Below are 7,500 nucleotides of genomic sequence, written 5' to 3' on the forward strand. Positions count from 1 at the left end.
CACACTTTCTCCCACTATTTCGGGTTGCTTTAAGCAGAGGTGATGCTGGGTGACCAGGGAGATGCTGCGGAGGTCCTGTGGCCGGGATAGGTGCCTTATTTCCGGGTGTGGATGAGATGAGAGTGGGGGTGCTTTCCACACCCGAATTTATCCTTTCTCCCCTTCTGTTTTTCGGACCCTTTTGTGTCAGTGTTGCTGGGTGCCAGGGGGATGCTGTGGAGGTGTTTTATCCGGAAAAAGTGCTTTTTTCCGGGCGTGAGCGAGATGTGTGTCTGGGTGCTCTTCAGCCCGGACTTTGCCTTTCTCACCCTTCTTTTTTCAGGCCCTTTTGTGGCAGTGTTGCTGGGTGCCAGGGGGATGCTCTGGAGGAGGCCCACCCGGAAAAAGTGCTGTTTTCCGGGTGTGGGTGAGATGAGAGTGGGTGTGCTTTCCACGCCCGAATTTATCCTTTCTCACCCTCCGTTTTTCGGGCCCTTTTGTGTCAGTGTTGCTGGGTGCCAGGGGGATGCTCTGGATGTGAGTCACCCGGAAAAAGTGCCATTTTCCGGGCGTGAGCGAGATGTGTGTCTGGGTGCTTTTCAGCCCAAACTTACCCTTTTTCACCCTCTTTTTTTCGGGTCCTTTTGTGGGAGTGTTGCTGGGTGCCAGGGGGTTGCTCTGGAGGAGGCCCACCCGGAAAAAGTGCTGTTTTCCGGGTGTGAGTGAGATGAGAGTGGGGGTGCTTTCCACGCCCGAATTTACCCTTTCTCACCATCCGTTTTTCGGGCCCTTTTGTGGGAGTGTTGGGGGGAGCCCAGGGGATGCTCTGGAGGTGAGTCACCCGGAAAAAGTGCTGTTTTCCGGGCGTGAGCGAGATGTGTGTCTGGGTGCTTTTCAGCCCAAACTTACCCTTTCCCACCCTCTTTTTTTCGGGTCATTTTGTGGGAGTGTTGGGGGGAGCCCAAGGGATGCTCTGGAAGAGGCCCACCCGGAAAAAGTGCTGTTTTCCGGGTGTGGGTGAGATGAGAGTGGGGGTGCTTTCCACGCCCGAATTTACCCTTTCTCACCATCCGTTTTTCGGGCCCTTTTGTGGGAGTGTTGGGGGGAGCCCAGGGGATGCTCTGGAGGTGAGTCACCCGGAAAAAGTGCTGTTTTCCGGGCGTGAGCGAGATGTGTGTCTGGGTGCTTTTCAGCCCGAACTTACCCTTTCCCACCCTCTTTTTTTCGGGTCATTTTGTGGGAGTGTTGGGGGGAGCCCAAGGGATGCTCTGGAAGAGGCCCACCCGGAAAAAGTGCTGTTTTCCGGGTGTGGGTGAGATGAGAGTGGGGGTGCTTTCCACGCCCGAATTTACCCTTTCTCACCATCCGTTTTTCGGGCCCTTTTGTGGGAGTGTTGGGGGGAGCCCAGGGGATGCTCTGGAGGTGAGTCACCCGGAAAAAGTGCTGTTTTCCGGGCGTGAGCGAGATGTGTGTCTGGGTGCTTTTCAGCCCAAACTTACCCTTTCCCACCCTCTTTTTTTCGGGTCATTTTGTGGGAGTGTTGGGGGGAGCCCAAGGGATGCTCTGGAAGAGGCCCACCCGGAAAAAGTGCTGTTTTCCGGGTGTGGGTGAGATGAGAGTGGGGGTGCTTTCCACGCCCGAATTTACCCTTTCTCACCATCCGTTTTTCGGGCCCTTTTGTGGGAGTGTTGGGGGGAGCCCAGGGGATGCTCTGGAGGTGAGTCACCCGGAAAAAGTGCTGTTTTCCGGGCGTGAGCGAGATGTGTGTCTGGGTGCTTTTCAGCCCGAACTTACCCTTTCCCACCCTCTTTTTTTCGGGTCATTTTGTGGGAGTGTTGGGGGGAGCCCAAGGGATGCTCTGGAAGAGGCCCACCCGGAAAAAGTGCTGTTTTCCGGGTGTGGGTGAGATGAGAGTGGGGGTGCTTTCCACGCCCGAATTTACCCTTTCTCACCATCCGTTTTTCGGGCCCTTTTGTGGGAGTGTTGGGGGGAGCCCAGGGGATGCTCTGGAGGTGAGTCACCCGGAAAAAGTGCTGTTTTCCGGGCGTGAGCGAGATGTGTGTCTGGGTGCTTTTCAGCCCAAACTTACCCTTTCCCACCCTCTTTTTTTCGGGTCATTTTGTGGGAGTGTTGGGGGGAGCCCAAGGGATGCTCTGGAAGAGGCCCACCCGGAAAAAGTGCTGTTTTCCGGGTGTGGGTGAGATGAGAGTGGGGGTGCTTTCCACGCCCGAATTTACCCTTTCTCACCATCCGTTTTTCGGGCCCTTTTGTGGGAGTGTTGGGGGGAGCCCAGGGGATGCTCTGGAGGTGAGTCACCCGGAAAAAGTGCTGTTTTCCGGGCGTGAGCGAGATGTGTGTCTGGGTGCTTTTCAGCCCGAACTTACCCTTTCCCACCCTCTTTTTTTCGGGTCATTTTGTGGGAGTGCTGGGGGGAGCCCAAGGGATGCTCTGGAAGAGGCCCACCCGGAAAAAGTGCTGTTTTCCGGGTGTGGGTGAGATGAGAGTGGGGGTGCTTTCCACGCCCGAATTTACCCTTTCTCACCATCCGTTTTTCGGGCCCTTTTGTGGGAGTGTTGGGGGGAGCCCAGGGGATGCTCTGGAGGTGAGTCACCCGGAAAAAGTGCTGTTTTCCGGGCGTGAGCGAGATGTGTGTCTGGGTGCTTTTCAGCCCGAACTTACCCTTTCCCACCCTCTTTTTTTCGGGTCATTTTGTGGGAGTGTTGGGGGGAGCCCAAGGGATGCTCTGGAAGAGGCCCACCCGGAAAAAGTGCTGTTTTCCGGGTGTGGGTGAGATGAGAGTGGGGGTGCTTTCCACGCCCGAATTTACCCTTTCTCACCATCCGTTTTTCGGGCCCTTTTGTGGGAGTGTTGGGGGGAGCCCAGGGGATGCTCTGGAGGTGAGTCACCCGGAAAAAGTGCTGTTTTCCGGGCGTGAGCGAGATGTGTGTCTGGGTGCTTTTCAGCCCAAACTTACCCTTTCCCACCCTCTTTTTTTCGGGTCATTTTGTGGGAGTGTTGGGGGGAGCCCAAGGGATGCTCTGGAAGAGGCCCACCCGGAAAAAGTGCTGTTTTCCGGGTGTGGGTGAGATGAGAGTGGGGGTGCTTTCCACGCCCGAATTTACCCTTTCTCACCATCCGTTTTTCGGGCCCTTTTGTGGGAGTGTTGGGGGGAGCCCAGGGGATGCTCTGGAGGTGAGTCACCCGGAAAAAGTGCTGTTTTCCGGGCGTGAGCGAGATGTGTGTCTGGGTGCTTTTCAGCCCGAACTTACCCTTTCCCACCCTCTTTTTTTCGGGTCATTTTGTGGGAGTGCTGGGGGGAGCCCAAGGGATGCTCTGGAAGAGGCCCACCCGGAAAAAGTGCTGTTTTCCGGGTGTGGGTGAGATGAGAGTGGGGGTGCTTTCCACGCCCGAATTTACCCTTTCTCACCATCCGTTTTTCGGGCCCTTTTGTGGGAGTGTTGGGGGGAGCCCAGGGGATGCTCTGGAGGTGAGTCACCCGGAAAAAGTGCTGTTTTCCGGGCGTGAGCGAGATGTGTGTCTGGGTGCTTTTCAGCCCGAACTTACCCTTTCCCACCCTCTTTTTTTCGGGTCATTTTGTGGGAGTGTTGGGGGGAGCCCAAGGGATGCTCTGGAAGAGGCCCACCCGGAAAAAGTGCTGTTTTCCGGGTGTGGGTGAGATGAGAGTGGGGGTGCTTTCCACGCCCGAATTTACCCTTTCTCACCATCCGTTTTTCGGGCCCTCTTGTGGCAGTGTTGGCAGGGGCCTAGGGGATGCGGTGGAGGTCAAAGATCCGGGAAATGTGCCCCCTTTCCCTGGTAAATGACGTCCAGGGCGCTGTCCGTGGTGCTGTCCATGGTGCTGATGTTGCTACGTGAGCTAATGCCCGGAAAAAGCGCCCTAAACTGGGATGATGAGAGAGAGAGAGAGAGAGAGAGAGAGAGAGAGAGAGAGAGAGAGAGAGAGAGAGAGAGAGAGAGAGAGAGGGCATGGAGCAGCAGTCGGAGGCATCCCAGGGAGAGAGGCATGCTCTGGGGCACGAAAATCCCGGAAAAAGGAAGAAAAAGGGAAAAAAAAACCCAGCCGCGTATGTGACGTGACTCTAGGCAACACGAAGCGCTGAAGGCTTCAGCGCTTCGCTGACTCGCAAGAGTTCCAGGGGCGTAAAACCCAGCAAAACGCCAAAGTGTTTCTAGGCAACACGAAGCGCTGAAGGCTTCAGCGCTTCGCTGACTTGCAAGAATTCCAGGGGCGCGAACCTCCAAAAAACGACAGAGTGTCTCTAGGCAAAAACCAATAAGCGCTGAAGCCTTCAGCGCTTATTGGTTTTTGCCTATCCCGATGTGACCACTTTTGGTAGGGGGTAACCAAGCCACCTTGCGCACATTTTGTGAAACCGGTTTTTCAAAAATCTGTCTATCATGAAAAGACAGCGACAGCTTTACTACAAGAAGGCCGGAAAAGTGAAGGCACCACGGAGATAATTTCGGCCCGACTCCCGGTTACCAGGGCGGCAAAGACAGGCGACAACGCGGAAGTACTTTATCCGATTTAAAGCCATTATGCTCGGCCTATGTGATCCGATTTTTTGACGGACAACAGCGGTGTGTTGCGGACGTCTCTTCCCCGCGAATGGAGCGTTCTGGCTGGGCCTGGGAGATCCGAGTTTTGACGGACAACAGCGGAGTGTTGCGGGGAAGCGCTGCCTTAGAAAATGACTTTCAAACGGATTAACTGATTATGTTAACGGCCTCTTTACGCGCGTCCTCCAGGCAGTTACAACGACTGTTTCTGGAGGAGGCTTTGCCTCGGATTGTGAATTTAAAACGGATTGACAGATGACGTTAACGGCCTCTTTACGCACGTCCTCCAGACAAATATAGCGACTGTTTCTGGAGGAGGCTTTGCCTCGGATTGTGAATTTAAAACGGATTGACAGATGACGTTAACGGCCTCTTTACGCGCGTCCTCCAGACTGTCACAGCGGCTGTTTGTGGAGGATTTTTGACCCAGCATTATGTCAATAAAACGGATTAAATTATGATGTGTACGGCCTCTTTACGCACGTCCTCCAGACAGTTACAGCGACTGTTTCTGGAGAATGCTTTCCCTCAGATTGTGAATTTAAAACGGATTGACAGATGACGTTAACAGCCTCTTTACGCACGTCCTCCAGACAGTTATAGCGGCTGTTTGCGGAGGATTTTTGACCCAGCATTATGTCAATACAACGGATTAAATTATGATGTGTACGGCCTCTTTACGCACGTCCTCCAGACTGTCACAGCGACTGTTTCTGGAGGATGCTTTCCCTCAGATTGTGAGCTCAAAACGGATGGACAGATGACAATAACAGCCTCTTTACGCACGTCCTCCAGACAGTTATAGCGGCTGTTTGTGGAGGAGGCTTTGCCTCGGATTGTGAATTTAAAACGGATTGACAGATGACGTTAACGGCCTCTTTACGCACGTCCTCCAGACAGTTATAGCGGCTGTTGCTGGAGGATGTTTCGCCTCACATTGTGAGCTTTAAACGGACTCTCTCGCCACATTAACGGCCTCTTTACGCACGTCCTCCAGACAGTTATAGCGACTGTTTCTGGAGGAGGCTTTGCCTCGGATTGTGAATTTAAAACGGATTGACAGATGACGTTAACGGCCTCTTTACGCACGTCCTCCAGACAGTTATAGCGGCTGTTGCTGGAGGATGTTTCGCCTCACATTGTGAGCTTTAAACGGACTCTCTCGCCACATTAACGGCCTCTTTACGCACGTCCTCCAGACAGTTATAGCGACTGTTTCTGGAGGAGGCTTTGCCTCGGATTGTGAATTTAAAACGGATTGACAGATGACGTTAACGGCCTCTTTACGCACGTCCTCCAGACAGTTATAGCGGCTGTTGCTGGAGGATGTTTCGCCTCACATTGTGAGCTTTAAACGGACTCTCTCGCCACATTAACGGCCTCTTTACGCACGTCCTCCAGACAGTTATAGCGGCTGTTTGCGGAGGATTTTTGACCCAGCATTATGTCAATACAACGGATTGAATTATGATGTGTACGGCCTCTTTACGCACGTCCTCCAGACTGTCACAGCGACTGTTTCTGGAGGATGCTTTCCCTCAGATTGTGAGCTCAAAACGGATTGACAGATGACAATAACAGCCTCTTTACGCACGTCCTCCAGACAGTTATAGTGGCTGTTGCTGGAGGATGTTTCGCCTCACATTGTGAGCTTTAAACGGACTCTCTCGCCACACTAACGGCCTCTTTACGCACGTCCTCCAGACAGTTATAGCGACTGTTTCTGGAGGAGGCTTTGCCTCGGATTGTGAATTTAAAACGGATTGACAGATGACGTTAACGGCCTCTTTACGCACGTCCTCCAGACAGTTATAGCGGCTGTTGCTGGAGGATGTTTCGCCTCACATTGTGAGCTTTAAACGGACTCTCTCTCGCCACATTAACGGCCTCTTTACGCACGTCCTCCAGACAGTTATAGCGACTGTTTCTGGAGGAGGCTTTGCCTCGGATTGTGAATTTAAAACGGATTGACAGATGACGTTAACGGCCTCTTTACGCACATCCTCCAGACAGTTATAGCGGCTGTTGCTGGAGGATGTTTCGCCTCACATTGTGAGCTTAAAACGGACTCTCTCGCCACATTAACGGCCTCTTTACTCACGTCCTCCAGACTGTCACAGCGACTGTTTCTGGAGGATGCTTTCCCTCAGATTGTGAGCTCAAAACGGATTGACAGATGACAATAACAGCCTCTTTACGCACGTCCTCCAGACAGTTATAGCGGCTGTTTGTGGAGGAGGCTTTGCCTCGGATTGTGAATTTAAAACGGATTGACAGATGACGTTAACGGCCTCTTTACGCACGTCCTCCAGACAGTTATAGCGGCTGTTGCTGGAGGATGTTTCGCCTCACATTGTGAGCTTTAAACGGACTCTCTCGCCACATTAACGGCCTCTTTACGCACGTCCTCCAGACAGTTATAGCGACTGTTTCTGGAGGATGCTTTCCCTCAGATTGTGAGCTCAAAACGGATTGACAGATGACAATAACAGCCTCTTTACGCGCGTCCTCCAGACTGTCACAGCGACTGTTTCTGGAGGATGCTTTCCCTCAGATTGTGAGCTCAAAACGGATTGACAGATGATAATAACAGCCTCTTTACGCGCGTCCTCCAGACTGTCACAGCGACTGTTTCTGGAGGATGCTTTCCCTCAGATTGTGAGCTCAAAACGGATTGACAGATGACAATAACAGCCTCTTTACGCGCGTCCTCCAGACTGTCACAGCGACTGTTTCTGGAGGGTGCTTTCCCTCAGATTGTGATCTTAAAACGGATTGACAGATGACAATAACAGCCTCTTTACGCACGTCCTCCAGACAGTTACAGCGGCTGTTTGCGGAGGATTTTTGACCCAGCATTATGTCAATAAAACGGATTAAATTATGATGTGTACGGCCTCTTTACGCACGTCCTCCAGACAGTTACAGCGGCTGTTTGCG

The sequence above is a fragment of the Cebidichthys violaceus genome, unplaced genomic scaffold (genome assembly GCF_023349555.1).
Source record: "Cebidichthys violaceus isolate CVI_PGR_0920_01 unplaced genomic scaffold, fCebVio1.0.p SCAF_168, whole genome shotgun sequence".
In the NCBI taxonomy this organism is placed as follows: domain Eukaryota; kingdom Metazoa; phylum Chordata; class Actinopteri; order Perciformes; family Stichaeidae; genus Cebidichthys; species Cebidichthys violaceus.